General features: G+C 40.2%; 1 long non-coding RNA gene and 3 other non-coding genes across 4 annotated transcripts; all 4 read right to left on the bottom strand.

The window, feature by feature from the left end:
- Nucleotides 1–3,580: 3,580 nt before the first annotated feature.
- On the bottom strand, nt 3,581–17,600 carry LOC145441032 (uncharacterized). The gene is made up of 2 exons (XR_013915701.1): nt 14,253–17,600; nt 3,581–4,221 (listed from the first exon to the last, which is right to left on the bottom strand). It is a non-coding gene; the product is annotated as an uncharacterized LOC145441032 (long non-coding RNA).
- On the bottom strand, nt 5,008–5,090 carry Trnal-uaa (transfer RNA leucine (anticodon UAA)). Its single transcript has one exon. It is a non-coding gene; the product is annotated as a tRNA-Leu (tRNA).
- Nucleotides 17,601–18,182: 582 nt separating the features above from the next.
- Trnap-ugg (transfer RNA proline (anticodon UGG)) lies at nt 18,183–18,254 on the bottom strand. Its single transcript has one exon. It is a non-coding gene; the product is annotated as a tRNA-Pro (tRNA).
- Nucleotides 18,255–18,979: 725 nt separating this feature from the next.
- On the bottom strand, nt 18,980–19,051 carry Trnaa-ugc (transfer RNA alanine (anticodon UGC)). Its single transcript has one exon. It is a non-coding gene; the product is annotated as a tRNA-Ala (tRNA).
- Nucleotides 19,052–20,757: the final 1,706 nt, after the last annotated feature.

The raw sequence follows: 20,757 nt of genomic DNA, 5'->3' as shown, positions 1-20,757 counted from the left end.
TTTTGCGTGTTGCGGTGTAATTCGGTCAGCTACGCTGAAATATCTTCCATCAATTTAGTGCATAGGTGTATGGGAGGAAAAACTTCTAGGGAAGCGCCAGTAAATTTTTCTCCCAAATAGACAGTGAATCACAAAGGAGTTATAATGCACTTATGAGCAATGTTCCCTCTAAGCTGCGCAAATGCGCAGTGCTGAAGCGGTCTCTGCGCACAGAAAATCTAAGTTGCGCACAAAAAATCCGAAGTGATTTTTTTTTAAGTCGTTGCGCACTGTTGTCGAAGGGACCACGCAGGCGCGCAAACTCGTGAAAAATTAGAGGGAACATTGCCAGGGGCAAATAGTGTTATCGCTGAAGTCTTACACAGAGCTACAAGTGCGGCTCGCAAAGGTAAATATTGCACTCCGTGAAGAAATGAGACTTTGCAATCACGAGCGCCTAACGAAAAATCTTCTTTTAGTATGGTCTCGTACGCGTGAGCTATACTGATATCATTTCAATAGCGCATTATTTTCTGGGCGAAATAACATTGTTTAACAAAGTTATAAATAACAATTGGCTAGCTAGAAGTTAATCTGCGAGAAACTAGCGCATAGTCTTCTCCGCTTGTCATGAACATTGCGTAAGATTTCCTCAGGACCGTAACTGCCGCACCCAAACCATCAATTAGAGGGCCGAGATCGAAGGGAGCCCAAAATTATTTCATGAATTAACATAAATCACGGTGTATTTTTTGGGAATTTTTCTAAATATTTTTCGCGCCGCGCGTGAATTAATTTTGTCAAATATCTTGATTATTGAGTACCCTTCCCACAACAAAAAATACGCGTGATTAAGAGAAATGGGCACTTGGGCGTCTGCCATTACCTTGCCACGACGCACCAAGACATATGAAGTTACAGGCTATGTGACATGCGACTCCGAGAAGTGCTCCAAAACGATCAGCAGCGAGAAAACCTTGGCCGAAAATGGCTGCCCTATATGCTGACCGAAAACTTCGATTCATATACATATAAGTTTAATTGTCCATCCATAGGCGCGTAAATGGCTGGCGCTGAATGTTCAAGTTCATGTGCTGGCGATCCGAGTCCCACGACAAGAAAAATGCCATGTCGAGGGAACATTATTTGCCAGTAGAGAAATACCAATTTTAAATTGTGTTCGTGTTTTAGTTTAGTACGTTTGAGCGATTTCAATGTCTTTTGACATAGCCGATAGGAGGTCACGAAATAGCATCATGTAACGAAGTCATTATACCAACGGGTGCGAAGATGTTTAATTAATATTTAGAGGACCTACCTTTTCTAACACACCTCACTCGATCAGCTTTACCGGTAAATATGATTATGCGAGCACAGAGAGGATAAAATGGATAGCAATAGCTTTGCGCATTTATGCAATTCCAGATCATATTGACCGATTCAATCATGAATCATAAAAAATTATCGCGCTTTGCGCGTTCAGGCGAGACAACCACTCCACCGCCCCCGATGTAGATGATAAGTATCGAGAAAAAGCGGAGAGGCCGATAGGGGGGCTGTTTATCACCTTATGTGGGGGGCTGGTTGCGCACTTTTGTCCATGGGCCTGCGCAGTGAGTTAACGTGTTTGCGCAGACTCGTGAAAAATTAGAGGGAACATTGCTTATGAGTGTCGATGACGCACTGGGAAAAACTTTACTCATATTTAGGACAAACAGAAATACATTAAAATTCCGCGTCGAAGGTTATTGTGGGCGCGTCGCTGTTTTACGGCGACAAAAAAGACCCGATGAGAGAACGCACTCACACATAATGAAAAGAGCAAGAGCCCCGGAATAAAGTTTAACGCGAAAAAAAGCTGTGACGCCGGTCACAAGGTTGAAGCGAGTTCAAGAGACCACACAACTGATCGTAGTTCGTTTTGGAGGTGACTCGAGTCGAGTCGAGTCAAGTCAAGTCAAGTTGATTTTCCGTAGTACGAGTCATAATTAGGTCATTGCATTTTGCTAGCTCTTTGAAAGTTGCCATTTATTTTGAATTAAGGGACGAATATCAATCAATCAATCAGGTTTATTAATATTTTCATCGTTTCAAAACATCACAAGACTGCGATACAATGAAAAGATAGGATGGTGTCGAAACAGCTTGGAGTAGCCTTTAAAATCAGACACCCACCTTGGCCTAGAAGAAGTAAATAAGAGGCATGCACAGTGCACACTGAATGAAAAATAATGCAGAGAATATAAGACGGAAGTGACAAAATGAGGTGGCATGTGGCGAAGGGCGAGGTCGATGTTAGGTCGTGGTCCGTAATCATGAAGACTGGTAGTAGTATTATACACAGTCTTTATACGCGCCCCAATCAGCGTCGAGTATTTGATCACGTGACATCTGTTAGCCAATCAGAATGCAGAACAATGTGGGCGTGGTTCCAATACGAGAGAGGTTTTGGTTGTGCGAGAGATGGCATAGTTCCAGTCCAGTAACGCTGAGATATTTATTACGTCATTACGTAAGTTGATTACCTTCAATTGCGTATTGCACATATCCATGATCACGTCACATGCGATTACTTTAGTTATTACGAGAGCGGCTTTGCTTAGTTTCAGTAATGCTGAGATATGATTACGTTATGATTGCGTCTAGTTCCAGTCCAATAACACTGAGAAATACGTCATTATGATTGTGTAGTTAAAGCATGTTCATGATTACGTCATATGCGTGGTTGATTACTTTAGTAACGCTGAGATATGATTACGTTAATATTGCGTTGATTGCCTTTGCAGTTGAAGCAAGTGCAAGGTAATATATAACGTGTAATATTTATTACATGATTATTCGCTGTAGGCTGTAGATTGAATATGTCAAAGATTACTGCTAATGATATATACGTCATAATGGATCGAATTGACCTGATGAACTGGTATAGGTTTGCACGTGAAAAACTTGAGCTATCTGACAATGAAATTGCCGAATGTCAATACATGGATTGCTATAACTTAACTGAGCAACGATATCAAATGATACAGTTATGGATTCGTAAAAATGGTCGTTACGCTACGATGAACAAACTTGAAGAATTAGTTCATAGCTGTCAGATACCTTCGAATAGTAATTCAAATGCTCTGAAAGACATAACGTACTAAGAGGAGAATTGCGCGGACTAGTGAATATGCTCTCAGAAGACTTCAATATCGGTTTATTCGTAATCATATGCTCATCTATGCGAAACTGTTATTGCTTTTACATCGCAAATCAAAAAAAGGATTCTGATATCAAGAAAGTGTGCCAAGATCTCAAAGAAGCTCTACGCCTTGTTCTGAACGATTAGTAAATGTTCTTGTTGGTTATTAATAAACTGCTCATGTGATTGTGTAAAATGTGTTATAAAAGTCACTCGACGGAAGTGAATAGACACGTCTGAACCTGTCTGTATTGCAGCATATTAGAGATAGATTGTGCAATAACCTCTACGGAGAGTACTAAACTTGAGTGACCTGCTTATAAACACAAAGCTGCTCTACAGGGCTAAGCAATTAAATAACCTCATATGCTATCTTGATATAAGTCTATCAGCACTGAAAATCATCGAACACAACAATCATAATCACAGGAAGCTTTTATTTCCACTCACATAGCAATAAAACAATTGATATCGCATTGAGCGCGCTTCCGAGACAATTCAAAATTGCTGAGAATTGTTTGGCATCCATCTGCGATTGCCGTATTGCGTATTGCTATTTGGAAAGGTTCCATTAGCATTGCCAGCATTCCGGAAACTTGCATTGGCATTCGGCATCCCACCATTCGAATACCCAGCAAAGTTACCATAACCATTTGGAAATCCCGCTTTAGCGCGATCCATAGGCTGTATTTGACCATTCGGCGCAATGTAACGCGATGTTTCTTGTAAAATCCACCCCAGCGGTGAATTTTCTACGTCATCGACGACGTTCGACGGAGAATATAATATATATTCATCAGCGAGATTGATTTGCTGAAAGTATTCGATACCTTCTCGAGTGTAACACGCAACGAGCTTCCCATTATGAGTTAAACTTGCTTTGAATCGTTGAATTGCGCCATTCGTTGGAAACACACGTACTTGTCGAGGATCAATCAGCTGATCGTCTGCAGTTTCGATTCGAAGCTTCGATATGTTATTGAAAATGTAAATGTCTTTCCGAAGAGGTCCTTCTGGGAGTTGCGACTCGGCTCTAATTGCTATAGACATGATTCGATCTAAACAAAAAATACACACATTAAAGATTCAACGAAAACTGCTATGCGGTATACGAATAAGCACGTTGCGAAAGAACTTAGAATCCTTTGCTAATTTCATGATCAGAGGACAGGAAGGATTGAGTCTAGCATGCTCGCTCCAGACATCTGTACAATTTGTCAAGTTATCAAACAATTGACCACAAATGTAGCACTTGACGTGATTGTTGAATCCTAAGTGGAATAGTCCACAAGTCGCGAGTTCAAATGCACTAACTCTGAAATTCTCTTTATGAGACTCGAATGATTGCAAGCGTCTATCGAAATTCATTTTACGAAAGACGGGTTGATTTAATAAATCACAAGGTTCATATAGTATTTCGCCCTCGGAATTCTTTATTGATTGATGCGTTCCGCACGGCTTGATCTTTTCCATGTCTCTTGAATAGAACTGAAATTATGCACTAGCTACTGTGGTTTTATAGACCTCGGCGTCTTCTCTGATTTTTTAAAAATTTAAAATGATTGAATGTCTCGCACATTGCGCAGCTGTTTCGCAACTGTCACAGATTCAAATTCAACGTTCACGCCGCAGCTGTTATTTTTTAAATTTAAAATGATTATCTCGAACGTTGCGCAACTGTTTCGCAACAGCCGCAGATTCAAATTCAACGCCGCAGCTGTTATTTTTTAAACTTAAATTATCTCGAACGTTGCGCAACTGTCAACTGCCGCAGTTTCATAGCCGCAGCTGTCAACGTTAGTTTCAGAGGCGCAGGCATGCGCGTTTATTGTGATCGCAAACAGTACTAGGTGTGGGATTCGAACCCACGTGAACACTTGCTCATTGGAACTTAAACCCAACGCCTTAACCACTCGGCCAACCCAGTATTTATTCGCGTTGTTTAGCCTCAGCTATGCGACTACTATTTAGAGATCGCAGTCATTTGCGTTTTTGATATTATAGAGTATTACGATTGAATCGCTACGAGTAACGCACTGTTGTCTAACTCATTGGGGAATTGATTATAACGGCGCATTTAGAGTTAGCAATGCTAAGTTCCACTACGTTCGAACAGCTGCGTTTTGTTATTGTCGAGTATCGCGCAGACGTCGTTAGGGAATAGATTTAGATACGCTCAGTATTTCGAATACGGCGGACTTTAGTTATTGAGTATTGAGAATGAATACTGAACAAGCCGTAAATGACGAGATGGAACAAGTCGCAGTAGATAACGAAAGTAGTACGACTCAAGTTGACGTGATTGACATCACCGGTGATGATAGCAGTGAAGCTAAATCAACCAGCGAAGGTTTTGATTGGCAAAACACTCAACCTTTTGTTAAAATTCGACGTACGGATGAGAATAGTCAAGAGCCTCCAATCAAAATTCGTCGTACGGAAGCGGCGCGTGCAGAGATACGCAAAATTATGAAAAATGGTCATTTTGGTGTAGCACCTTCGAACAAGCGATCCATCCGAGAAGATACAGAAACAGCGATGTTAAGTGGGCTGTCTGATGATGATTCGCCAATGATATCGAATATTAGATCATTAGCTAGTGATCAAAGTGCCTCGTCTGATTCAACAAATGATAGTGCTCGTAGGCGCTCTGTGATTTCTGTTATTCGAGTGTTGCGCGAATCCAGTACGAGTGAAATTCTGGCAAGTGATTATATGAGAAGTCGAAAATTCAATAAAGTGATCGAAAAGTTAAGTCCTCAACCTACGATTCAAAATGCTGTGTTTTTGTATTCTGCGCTTGAAGAAAATATCACCGAAATTTGGTATGCCGGTCAAATGCGTAGTCTTAATTTCCTCAGGGCCGCGCTCGTTGTTTCTATCTTTGAAGGTTATGTTCGCCGCAGAGATATAGCCCCGAATTTTTGGTTTGAGGGTGATTGTCACTCTGGTAAAGAAATACTGACTCATATGTTTTTCACTAGTGATGTAGCAAACTATGTATTGAGTACTTTGGAAAAGTTGGATGCATTCAGATATTACGATGCCGACAAATCTATTTGTATGTTTCCGAATTGCGCTAGTATTTTCATGAATAATGCTGCTCTCCAAGAGACTATTATGACAGTACAACGCACAGCTGTGAACTGCGATTATGGCTTGATTAAGCCTGCCTCTTTCTGGATGTTTTGTGATGTGAAAAATGGCTCTGAGATCATGACTGAAAAGTACCCACTATCATTTGCCGGAAAAACTGTTGTCGTAAAATTTGGAAATAAACTTTACGATCCGTCAGTAGAAGCATTGAATAGTCATGGTCGTGATACTGTTCTGTATTCGTTATTGAATCGTACTTCAGTAAAAACTCGCAACGGCAATGAAGTAGAAACTGATATGCATGCAATGAGTTTCTATGCTAAATTTCGTGATATCAAACGTACTTACGAGGAATGTGAATGAATTTGATGCATGTTGATTTAGTACTAATATTTTGATGCATGTTGATACAGTGCTAATTCAATCTTTTTTGTTCGCAGCTCAGTATGGATAACTTCATTGACATAAGTGACTTGCTAGATATGAACGCACCTCATCAAAGTGTAACGATGCAGGCTCCGAGAAAAGACATGAACAAAATATACCAGAGTCAAAATGAAAGTCGAAAGCGCTCGCGTCAAGACACTATGTCTTTGATCGAAGGTCTAGTTGACGACGATTTGAAGATGGAAGCTATGTGGAATCGACTTGTTTCGATGGAAGTATTTGACCAAGACTACTCAAAAAATTTTCTAAACATAATTAAAAACACCATGAAAGACATTGAAAAACTATCTAGTGACTCGAATGCTTGCATTGTTGAGATTCAGCGTCTTGAAAAAATTAAGTTTGTGTTTCTATACGGTGTAATTAAATGTAAACTGCGCTTGAAATATGGATTCAATTTCTAATATATGTACTGACTATTGTCTTGATATTTTTCAGATACTAGTATCTATGGCGCGACGCAGGCGATATGGAGATCGTGGGTTTCTGGTCGATGAAACGCTGGGTTTCGAACAAGACGGCATTGAGGTGATTGAAAGACACTACGATTCCATCATCGATTCGACATGGACTTCAAGAAACAACTTACGAGAAATCATCAACATTCGAATGGTCGGAAGAGGTCCGCTCGAAATTCACGCGCGTATTGCAGACATTTACCCCAGAAGATATCGTCAGTTCAAGATGAATTTCGCGTATGGGTACTTATTATTCAACCGTGACACATCCAGATATAGTTATTATCATCCTCAGAGTTCTCAAGCGGTTTTTAATGTCCCGAAAACTATCATATCGCGCGAAGATTTCGATTCCGTTACGAATGAGATCGATTTGACGGCAGGTTTTGAATATGCCAATCGAGTGCGACCAGATACGAAATTCTACTGTGCTGATGTGTTGCATATTTCCATTTACATTTATGAAATGGATAGAGCTTTACTCGGTGGAAGTACTTCCATTTCCCCGGAGATGCAAGCATTAAGCAAATGTAGACATATCATGACTTTCCTGCGTAATCGTAAAGGCAAAGCATATGACGATTCTTTATGTATTTTCCGATGCGTTTCATATAGTATGAAAAAAGCGCGTAATGAAACACATGTTCGGCAATTAGCCGCGCAATTCACAGCCCGTTACGATATCTCGACTGAGAACGGAGTAGCTTTTGAAGACTTATCAAAAGTTGAGGATTGTTTTCAAGTTCAAATACTGCTTTATGAAAAACGTAATCAAGACACAGTCATGCTGCGTAATTCTCATGCTAATGGAATGACTATACCTATTCACATGCAAGATCATCACTGTTGCCTGATTATGGACCTAACATTGTACACGTCTACCTATATGTGCGACAAGCGTAAATTTTTCTTTACTAGAAAAAATAATTTGCTAGAGCATATGAAAAGCATTGATTGTGAGCGTCCCCAAAAACAGCGACACGGTTTCGGTATTTATCGCCCTAAGATGACTGTGTTTGAGCGAATGGCCGAACAAGGAATTTTGGTTAGCCCTGAAAAACGATATTACCCCTTCAGAATCGCTTATGATTTTGAGAGTTTACTAGAAAAAGAAAATCTTCGAGCTGACACACCGAAAGTCGAAATTGTTAATAAGCATGTCGCGGTATCGGTATCTCTCTCAGATAATGTTACGAATGAAACGCATACACTCATTTCCAACGGTGATCCCAACGTTTTAATTAACGATATGGTGGCAAAACTGTATGAAATTCAAAACATCGCATCTTCGCATATGCGGCAGTTATTTGAAGAAGAATTGAAAGATTTTCGCATGTTAATAGAGCATCGCAATGCAATTGAACCAGGCAAAACTCGCTATTTAGATCGCTTGTATCGTCACTTCGAAATTTGGTTGGATCAAATACCTGTGATTGGATTCAACTCGGCTCGTTACGACTTGAATCTTTGTAAAAAATATTTGATTCCTATACTGCAAGAAGAAAGTGGATTTTTCGTTTTGAAACGAAACAGCGCATATCTGACCATCAGTACCAACCGATTGAAATTCCTTGACATTTCGCTGTTTCTGTCACCGGGTTATAGTTTGGATGCGTACTTGAAAATTTATGGAAATGGCGTGGACAAAAAATTTTATTTTCCATACGAGTACATGACTTGTATTGATAAATTGAATGACACGCAATTGCCTTCACACGAAATGTTCTATAGCAGTCATCGAGGCACTAATATCACCGCGGCGCAATACCAAGAATGCGTAGATATGTGGAATCGTCTGCAAATGAAAACCATGCGAGACTTTCTAACTTTTTATAACGAAAGTGACGTGATTGGCTTTCTGGTTGCGTTAGGTAATAACGCTGCCTTTTATCAAAAGTTGGGTATCGACATGTTCAAATCTGCTATCAGCTTACCAAGCATAGCCAATCGACTCATGTTTGCGGAATGTTATGACATCGCACTGTTCAGTAAAGCGAATGCTGATCTCCATCAAACTGTAGTGAACAATCTATTTGGCGGTTTGTCACAAATATCAACACGTTTTGCAATGAAAGACGAAACGAAAATTCGTGAAATACAGTACGGCGACGCAGCGAAATACGTGAAAAAGATAATCGGATATGACGCAAATTCGCTCTACCTCGCATCCATCGATCAATGCATGCCGTGTGGATTTCCAATCAGGTGGTTGTATGACGAAACCAAACAAAAATTTCACAGAAAGCCAATTTACCCTGCGATGGCAGAACTCGAATGGCTTACTTATGAAAGTTATCAACGCGGTATTTCAATTCAACACGCCTGGAATGGCAAGCAAGCTAAACTTGGTTCGCGTCAAATTTCGGTTGATGGCTTTTCGCTTGAATATCAATTGATATTCCAATATCATGGGTGTTTTTTTCATTTTTGCGATCGCTGCTATAAGGACGACGCAAACATTGAGCGACGTATTAAAACAGAAGAAATTACTGCCTATCTCGAAGAGTTGGGATACACGATAATATCAATACGCGAATGTGAATGGAATCGCATGAAACTCAACCCTGACATTGCGCAGTTTGTTTCGTCACTACAAAGAAATGTAACAAAAGAATATTATCTCACTGCGAATCAACTATTAGATCGCGTATTTCATCAACAGTTCTTTGGTGCATTGGAAGTCGATGCGTACTGCCCCGATGAATTAAAAGCAAAATATGCAGAATTTCCGCCATTTTGTAAACATATCTCGGTGGATTTATGCGATGTCGGCGAACATATGCGCGAATATGCCCGTCAAAACAACGTGAAATTTCCAAAGAAGTTTTTGGGCTCTAGTTATTTCACTGAGAAACAACTAATTACAAGTGATTTGTTGGGTTGGTACATGGATCACGGAATGATTATTTCACGCATATATCAAGCCGTGGAATACGAAGCAAAACGACCATTTCAAAAGTTTGTAAATTCTGTCGTAACGCAAAGGCGAAAGGGTGATGTAACCCCTAAAGACCCAGCACGTGAAATGGAGGCCTTAACCTTCAAGCTCTGCGGAAATTCCGCGTTCGGGTCCACTATACAGAACCCAATGAAGTACAGAAACCATACTTATGTAAAAAGTGATGAGTTGAAATCACACATTCAGAAAAAAAACTTTATTGACGCCGATGAACTTTCTGAAGATCTGATCGAGGTTAGCTCGTTACCAGATTCAATTGACGTTGATCAACCGATCATTGTAGGTCTATTCATCTTCAACTCCAGTAAATTGCGCATGCTTTCGTTTCTGTATGACTTTTTACATGAGTATTTAGAGGAATGCGACTTCAGTTATTTGGAGGGAGATACTGATAGCCAATATTTGAGTTTATCAGCTGATTCAATCTACTCCCTGATTAAACCTTCGCGAAGGAAAGAATTTTTTCAAGTTCATGATGAATGGCTCATACAGAGAGCTTGCGCGCTGCATCGAGCAGACTTTGAGCGTGATCCGATCGCTTTCAAAACCACCGAACCGTGCTGTATCGCTGCTTACAATTATGCTAAACGAATTCCTGGTCTGTTTAAAGTAGAATGGGAGGGTCACGGGTTTATTGGATTGAACTCGAAAACGTATTACTGCAAGGGTGAGACTGATAAATATTCATCCAAAGGTTTGAGTAAATCCGCCTCTAAGACCTTCAAGGATTTTGAAGGCGTGTTGCAAAACCGTTCCACTTGCGGAGGGATTAATTCTGGGTTTCGCTGTTTCAATGGTAATATTTTTACTTATAAGCAATATCGTTCTGCTTTGTCGTATGGTTACTATAAAAGAGTTGTTTTGCCGGATGGCATACATACTGTACCGCTTTCATTGTAATAAAATGAACCGTGCACGTGTTTTATACTCGCCTCTTCGTATGATAATTAGTGGAGCATCGTCCAGTGGAAAAACAGTTTTCGCCTATAGAATCATACAAAATGCCGACAAGCTCATCGTACCTCGACCGAGAAAGATCATCTGGTTATATAATAACTATCAACCGTTGTATGATAAGATGAAAGGAGTGCAATTTTACAAGGGTCTAGACAAGTTGAAAGATTTACAGAGAGCTAATAGTGAACATACGTTAATTGTGCTAGATGACATGATGACGCAAGCAAGTCAAGTGCGTGAACTGTTCACCAGATACAGTCATCACATGTCGCTCTCAGTGGTGTTTCTCTGTCAAAATCTATTTCACCGAGGAGCAGGCTTCCGTGACATTACGCTGTCTAGCAACTATATTGTCATCATGAAAAATCCTCGTGATTCTGCCCAGATTCGATATCTTTCACGTCAAATGTTTCCAGATAAACCAAATTTTCTCACGGAAGCTTACAAGAGAGCAACTCGTAAGCCTTATAGTTATATCATGGTCGATTTGACGCAGGAAACACCCGAACAGTATCGACTTCGCAGCAACATTTTTCCAAGCGAACGTATGACCGTGTATTCGGAATAAATAGCGCTGTACTCGAACATTCACTATCATTCGCAATGGCGAGGTCACGCGGTGTTTTGAAAAAAACTTTAAATAATCATCTTATCAAGTTGAAGCTGTTAAAGAGTGCTAAAAAGAAGGAGCGTAACGAGTTATTAACTCACAAAGCTTTTACTACCTGTGTGTGTGAGTGTCTTCGTAATCTTGTCTCGGGTAATATAGCTATTTCAAGTACGAGTAAGGCACGACTGAAGAAGCATAAAACTAACATTCGCAAAGTGCTGTGCTGTAAATCTCAAAAACAGAAGCAAAAAGTATTTCAAAAGGGTGGCTTTTTATCCGGTGAATATATATGTGATTCGATTCGATTCATGATCTAACTTTAATGATTTATAGCGATCTTAAGTGCTGCAATTCCGATTATTGGAAGTCTGTTAGGTGGATTGACTAGACATGCGTGAATTGTACTTCCCGCCTTTACAATCAAAAGACGCCTACGAAAAGAAATTCAATGAACATATCGCAAGCATCAGGGACTCTGATTTGACACGCACCGAAAAATTAGCACTATTTCAACACGGCATTAGACTATTGAGAAATCTACGTGCAAATAAGAAATTGATCAAGTCGTCGTCCCGCGCACCCGCAGCGCCCGCTACCGATGAAACAATTGCCGCGTCGCATCCGCCCGGAGCGGCGCCCGCTATTAATAACACATTTGACGCGACACCTCCACCCGCAACACCCGAGATTTGGAGCAATTACGAAGCGGTAACTCCACCCCATACACCTAAAACTTCAAAGAAAAAAGTTAAAAAGAAGAAAGCCAATAAACCTCCAGTTAATTGGCAAAGCATTGACGGTCCGCGCAAACGAAAGCCGAATCAACGCTACACAGGAAAGTTATGGACATGACGCTAGCGAGAGACTATTTCGATCCCCGCACACCAAACTCCTATAGAGGAGCTTATTTACAGAAAGACAAAGAATGGTTGAAATCAGAACAAAGTTATACCCTGCATTTTCCTATACGAAAAAAATTTACTCGCGAGAAGGTGGTGGTCTCTGGAATTGATAGTCAGTTTCAAAGCGATTTGATTGATGTGCAGTCTATTTCTAAATACAATCGTGGATTTAGATATCTGGCTTTGGTTATTGATACGTTTTCAAAGTTTGTGTGGTTGATTCCAATTAAAGATAAAACTGGTCGCAGTATGATTTCTGCTTTCCGACAAGTGTTCAATGAGAGGCTGCCTTTAGTGTTGCAGACTGATAGAGGTACAGAATATACCAATCGAGCTTTTCAAAACTTTCTCAAGAAAAATAAAGTTCGTTACTTTTACACAAAAAGCGAATTGAAGTCGTCTCTCGCCGAGCGCTGTATTAGGACTTTCAAGGCAATCTTGTACCGCTATTTCACAAAGAATAACACCAGTAAATACATCGACGTGCTACAGGATTTCGTATATTCCTATAATCACACCAAACATACGTCGTTAGGTATGGCTCCTAGTCAAGTCAATTCACACAATCAAGAAGCTATTTGGCAAAAAATGTACGGGTTTCGACAAGCTACACTTCCCACACTAACGAAAGGAACAGCCGTACGCATTTCGAAAATTCGCGGGCTTTTTGAAAAGAGCAGTAGACCCAATTGGACAACTGAGATATTTTATATCATCGACGCAATGGCTGGTGACCCTCCGATGTATCGCTTGCGTGACTATAATCATGACGTCATCGACGGGAGGTTTTACAGAGAAGAACTACAGGTGGTGACCGAACCTACAGAGTGGCGTATTGAAAAGATTATAAAGAGACGTCAACGCGGCAAACAGCGTCAGTATTTAGTGAAATGGCTAGGATATGGACCAGAATTCAATTCCTGGGTCGATCAAAAAGATATCGTCAAACCGTAACTTTTATCAATTCATCGCTCAAGTCCTGGTTATATTGATCATAGTGATATTTTCACTCTACAATTTAACAATCGTTCAAGAAAACAAGGAGCTTTGGGTATCGTTATTATCGTCGTGTGTGGGTTATATGTTACCAGCTCCAAAAATACCTAAACTATGAGTTATGTGACGTTATTTTCCAATGCTTCTATGGACATGTTTCCTGGCAATACAACCGCAGAATATGTCAACGAAATGCAGACGGCAAGAAATGTAGAGAGAAATGAAGTCGCTCTGACGGAGATCAGTTTTCCAAGAGATTTTGAAAAACGCATCGATTCACAAGTTTCTTTCGGATTCCAAATTATGGGTATCGAACAAAGCTTTAGACGATTCCGCCTGAAAATTGGACAATATGACTCGCTCTACGCCATGTTAAAAACCATAGAAAGTATCAACCCCGATGTAGCAGTAAAATGTTTTCCTGAGAGCAATACCCTAACTGTGTCAATTCCACACGAAGACATCACAGATATCTTTTATCCAGGAGTGGATACGCAATGCAATATCGTGACTGCAGAGAACGATTATACAGCAACGTTGAAGAATATAGAAATTCCAGATGGCTACACTCTCGCGACTTTCGTGTTACCAAATACAGCAGCGCTATCCGCATATTCTTTCTCAAAGAAAAAAATACATTTCAATTTCGATATAACACCCTTACCGTCGATTGACTTTGTATACGTTCATTGCGATATTATTGAACCGCAAGAATCCAATGGTACATTACAGCGCCTATTGCGAGTGGTGAAAGTCGAGGGAGATAAGAAGGCGTTTTCCAAATACTACATAAAGCCTTTCTTTTTCCCTGTAAATATAAATAGATTGGAACGTATAAAAATATCTTTGTTGAATGATAAGGGTGAAAAAATTCCTTTTCGGAGTGCACCGTCTAGTGCTGTACTGCAATTTCGAAAGCGTGCTATTGCGTTATGAAATACATTCACATTAGCAGTTCGAAATCGGATTTTGTACTTGACTTGGCGCGTCCCATCACTGGAAAATGGGAGTTGGGGCTTGCAGAATTTTCAGTTCGTAATCAGTTTCAAGCTACTTTACCCCATTTCAATGGATTGTTATGGGAATTTCAAGAGGAAAAATCATCTGCTCTGTTGGCAGCGCAAAGCAATAATTATTTTTTCTATCCCAATGGGGATTATTATGATTTCAAAAGCTTGATCGATAGAATCAATCGTACTCAGACAAAGGTATGGATAAACCAGCTGTCAAGCTCCACGGCTATGCTAGTCATTCCACCTAGCGAAGCAGGTGCCTTTCCGAATTTCCGAAGAAATCCAAAGAGAATCAGAAATCCGGTTTACACATATGGAAATCTTAAAGAACAAAATTTACCGCAAGGAAAATATTTAACTTCGCAAATGTTCTTGAGAGATAGCATCGCACCCATAAGTAATTTATTGGTCTATACCGATCTCATTCGACCGCAAACAGTCGGCGATACGAATGCACCGCTATTGCGAAATATCCCTATCACAGCAGCTAACAATGAATACCAACATCACATTTTTGAGAAAATCTACTTTTTCCCTATGATTGCGGAATATGCCAATCGAATTCGAATTAGTATTAGAGACGATAAAGGTGCATCTATAAATCTGAATGGTTCTGTAGTTCATATCACACTTGCTTTACGTCACGATGAGAGCACATTACTGTTGTGATCGTGAAGCTTTTCAACACTATTATCGAAATCAAAGCGGAGGGGACATAAACTACTTTCGAGGTCGAGTGCAAAGAGGTCACGGTCTAGGTAATCTATTTCGCAGTTTGGGACGTAGTGTGGTACCCTTGATTTCCAAAGGAGCAAAAGCTCTGGGTAGACAACTACTTCACACTGGGGCTGAAGTCGCTTCTGATGTATTGGGAGGACAAAACATTGGAGAAAGCTTTAAAATCAGAGGAAAGCAAGCTGCTAGTCAAGCACTTGATAATTTCCTAGGGAAGAGAAAAGCACCTAAAAAGAAAAATATCAAACGAAAAAAACGTCGCCGGGATATTTTTGATTAAATACAACTAGCAACCCTTCCTCTTTTCATTTACAAGTAGACCCACGGAACATGACGGAGCTGATTCATAGCAAATCTGCTGAGGGTATTCATCCGTCCTTAGATCTTTTCCAGATACCACCTACTCAGACCAGTGTAGAGAAAAAACGTATCATTAAGATACCCCCTGTTTCGGACAATGAATCCGTCATCACTTTCAGATACGAGGGGTGTGGAGATTTCATAGATCTAAGCGAATCTTATTTTTTATTTCGTTTGAAACTGCTGAAAGGCGATGCGGATTTAGTTGCAAATGATGATATTGGCGTTGTCAATAACATTTTAGATTCAATGATTTCACAACTTCACATTAAAGTTGGAAATCACACGATCAAGCAGGATATAAAACTACAGGCGTATTCAGCCTACTTGAACTATCTGTTCGCCCCACAAGACGTACAAAAGTCAACGCTTTTGACACAGGGTTGGGTCAAAGATACCCCTGAGCAATTAGATGATAAGGCTATAGGCGATGCTGCAGCTAACAAAGGTCACAACGCGAGAAGTTTGCCTTTTGCAACCAGTAAAGTTGTTGAAATAAGAGGCCGAATCCATCACGGATTATGCTTACAAGACCGTTACATTCTGGATGAGGTACCCTTGGAGTTCGAACTCACTTTGAATCCGAAAAGTTTCTTTCTGTTTGGATTGAATACTAGCAATTTCAAAATTATTAAAAAAGAGCTGCAATTGTGTGGTGTGAAAGTAAGCGAAGATGTGAAATCCGCAATGATGGTCGATGCTCCAGCTAGATATCCGTTTATGGACATGAAGCTTTTGACAAGAACTTTCGCAGCTGACACCACTCAAATCGATATTGGTAATCTGTATTCGGGTACTCTACCGACTCGTTTAATCATCGGTATGGTAGCGACTAAGGCATTCCAGGGTGCGTTCGATAAAAATCCATACAACTTTATTCATAACAAAATGAAGCGTGTCGAATTGAAAGTCAATGGTTTCCTGATACCGGAAGGTGGATACGAACTTGATTTTGAAAACAATCACTATTCTGAAGCCTATCTCAATATGGTTCAAGGCATAGGAGCTCTCGAAAAACAGATCGGAGTCCTTACCCCGAAGGAATTCGCTAATGGATATACTCTTCTAGTATATAACTTGCGAGCTGATGATTTAGACGACTGTTTCGAACTGCAGAAAAGTGGTACACTTAGTCTGCGCATCACTTTTCCTGCTGATGGTGTCGCGAGCGAAACAACTCTGCTTTGTTTCATGGAATTTCAAAAAATACTGGAAATAAGTCAAGCTCGCACCGTTACTGTAATATGAACGGACTAGAAATAGATGAAATATTGTATAGTTACGATTCCACCAAACGACATTATCTAGGAAATTTTCCTATTGATCGACTTCCTCGGCGACCGAAACCTCCCTACTCATTAATCATTAATTATGACGAGGCCGACGAACCAGGAAGTCACTGGGTATGCATCTACGCTGATGAATATGGAACTCATTTTCACGACAGCTTCGGCATAACTCCGTTCAGAAACGAAATACCCTGTTTCCTAGAACCTGAAAAGTATACCAGTTCGATCAAACCATTACAACACAAACGTTCAGAGGCTTGCGGAGCACACGCAATTTCATTCCTTAGCTGCCGCAGTGATGGTATGAACACGCTGTCTTATTTAGACCACTTCGGAAAAGATAAGAAACACAACGATAGTATAGTCTGGGACTTTGTTCAAAGAATTAAACGAAATGCGAGCAAATAGCTTCACTGTCATACAGTACTTTTGAGATGAGAAGATTCGACTGAAAATCAGAGAAAAAATCATTGTAATGAATCCTGAACGCATTCACAGACTTTCATCTGATAGCTTTCATATACGTATTTATCCGCATGACCGAGATATTACATTATTCATTGGAACTGATTGGTTGCCTGTACGCTTTCCTAATCATTGTATGTACATAGACGTGTTATCGAAACATAGAATTGTACAGCAAATCAGTGAAGAATTTGTTGTTTTTCGTAGACTAAAAATCTGGGAATCTCTGACTAGATCGCGTATATAAATGGAAGATGTCGATGATATCTTAGCTGTCGTGTTCATCGTACTGCTTACTATTTGTTGTATACTGGAATGGGTATCATGTTGCTGTCAAGAACGTGAACAAGCTAGTGAAGCATGACCATGGCAAGAATTTCTGTTGCTACTCAGTTTGAGTCGTGTCGTAATTACGAGGAAATGATTGTATTACCTAACGTGAGATCAATTACCATTCCCTACACGTGTATACTTTTCCATTATGATAATAGAATTGTAGTGAAACCAATTGAAGATTGTGTTACATACCCATCGCGTAATATCATTGTCTGTAAAGACGAACATTATCGTGTGCTTTATAAATCGTGCTTGGTCATTGATTTCAAGGGCAAGGCCATTGTTGTTGGTAATATAATCCTATTTCAAGCGTTTTGTGATGGTCGTTTCATAGCTCAATAAATCACTGACTCGTGTTCGGGCGTGTTTGAGGCGCATTAGATAGTAGCAAAATGCAGATTCGTCCGGGATTTGAACCCGGGACCTCTCGCTCCCAAAGCGAGCATCATACCCCTAGACCAACGAATCAGCGCACAAGTCAAGTTGCATCAGATCAGTGCAACTTCGCCAATAAATCACTAACTCGCGCTATTTTTTCATATAACCAACAAAGACACATTATGGAGTTTTTTTATTACAAAGGTGGGGCTCCACAATTAATATTTACAAGGCATAAACAAGTCACAAGCAAATGATAGTTTTAATAATTGTAATCACGCTGACAAATCGCAGTTGACTCTGGCATAGCGTTCGGTATATTGCTGAGCGCGTTTAAAGTAGAGTTGTCTATCTTCCAGATAGAGATGTGCACTTTCCGCATTCATAGGATCATTTGGATTTGGTGCGCCAAGTAACGAAGATATTGATAGCAGCACAGTTGATGTAGTTAGCGCTGGTGACCATTGCTTCTGCAAAATATCCACGCATATAGTGCCTTTCACACTAATGTTCGGGTGAAATATATGAGTTTCAAATCTCATCTTCGGAGGTCGAAACGGATACTCTGTGGGATATTCTATTAATATTTTAAACACTCCTTTTTCGTATGGCGTTCCTTGGGGTCCTTCAATTGTTGCCCACCAACTAAATAGATTCGATTCGTCAATCGGTCCCGCTTTGATAGTAGAATCAGAACAATTCCGAAACTTTTCTCGCTCGAAACACAGTCTTTTCAAAGCACACATTCTGAGTGATAATCAAATTGAAATGATTGCGCCACCTTTGCGTCATTAGCACTTCAACGGAAAAAAGAGTGGAGAGTACGGGAATTGAACCCGTGACCTTCTGCTTGCAAGACAGCTGCTCTACCGCTGAGCTAAATCCCCAAGCGATAGCGACGGCTTAAATGTTAGTTTTGAGCAGTAGCATTAGCAAATTTATGAGATAGTTCTACTGTTGCTGTTGACTTAAAAACAACTCGATGTTCTTCTTTCGTTACTTCAGTATCGTATATCTTCATTGTTTTTCTTTCGTCTTGATCACATGCTAGCAGCTCTGTATAATTACATCCTTCACATTCTAGTATAGTGAAAGGATACGATATTTCCATTACATCCACACCAACCATCTTCATACATTTCGAATATACTATCCATGATACGGCCTTGGATCCAATAAACTTACAAGCATTTATTCGCACGGAGCCCATGATGTAAATATAACAAATAGTAACTGCGATCGAGCTTTTATAAGTGATACCACATGACAAAATGCCTCCATCCGCCATTTTGTTCTATCCACTTTCGTTTTTTAGTAGCAATGTAATTCCCGAGTGTCTGTATGATAGCATCTATATCCCTGCCGTTATGCGCAGCCTCGTTATTGCGAGCAAGAATGCCGCCAAGCACATAAAGAGACACAATCTGACCCCAATTTTCTTGACTATCTCTGAATATTTCATCGGCTATCATCAGGAACATTCGCTCAATGGGTGAATGTTCTTTATATTTCTCATTGACTTCACTATAACGAAGGCGCTTGGAGACTGCGTTTAGGATAGTTCGATATCGCTCAAATATTTCAGTAACAACTCGTCGTAAGGTTTTCTCCACCTGCGTATTTGCTTTAACGCTTGAGCCGTCGATTTCATACATGATAAAATTTCTAGCTAAGGAATATGCCGTGGATATAATTTCATCCTTTTCTTCAGTGAGCGCAGGTGATACTCGCAATAATTTCATGGTTTTGAAGATAACAGTGAGCATCAACTACGCTTGTGACGTAATCATGAATATGGTGCAATACGCAATTGAAGGTAATCAACTTACGTAATGACGTAATAAATATCTCAGCGTTACTGGACTGGAACTATGCCATCTCTCGCACAACCAAAACCTCTCTCGTATTGGAACCACGCCCACATTGTTCTGCATTCTGATTGGCTAACAGATGTCACGTGATCAAATACTCGACGCTGATTGGGGCGCGTATAAAGACTGTGTATAATACTACTACTGGTTATAGTATTTATTTAAAAGAAATTGCTTGTATTTCAACGTGAATGCGGACATGCTCGACGACTGTCGGATGGCCGGCGAGATGCTGTTCCGCAATTGGGGTCCGGCATACTTGATAGAGCAATGCGTTTTCTTGTAGCCTATTCAGTCCTGATCTTATGATAGTTGTTTTTCGTTGACGCGCGTGTTCTGTACTTGTGCGCTTTTGTCTCCGAGGTGAAGTAGTCGTTGAAATTTGAGGGACATATTAACCGCAATGGAACTGATAACATAAACTTGGCAATTTCTAGCTTCCTCATATCTTCTAAGTTTAGAACACCAAATCTTTTGAGAGGCGATTTATCAGTTGCACATCCAGGCCCCCGTGGGGCTTTGGCAATGATACGGATGATCCGATGTTGAAGTTTTTGCAGTGGCGGGTCAATTGTATCCTTGCAGGCAGCACCCAAACAAAGAATTCCGCATTTTAACTTTGATAGGAATAGAGTGTTCAAGAGTATCAACAACACGCTGACTGGCAGAGTGTAGTCAAGGCGGCGAAATAAACAACAAACCTTCGATAGTTGTGGTTTGAG

The sequence above is a fragment of the Botryllus schlosseri genome, chromosome 6 (genome assembly GCF_051294905.1).
Source record: "Botryllus schlosseri isolate E-star chromosome 6, Bs_hap1, whole genome shotgun sequence".
NCBI lineage: Eukaryota > Metazoa > Chordata > Ascidiacea > Stolidobranchia > Styelidae > Botryllus > Botryllus schlosseri.
The sequence above is the reverse complement of the archived record's forward strand: the minus strand, read 5'-3'. Positions and strand labels throughout refer to the sequence as shown.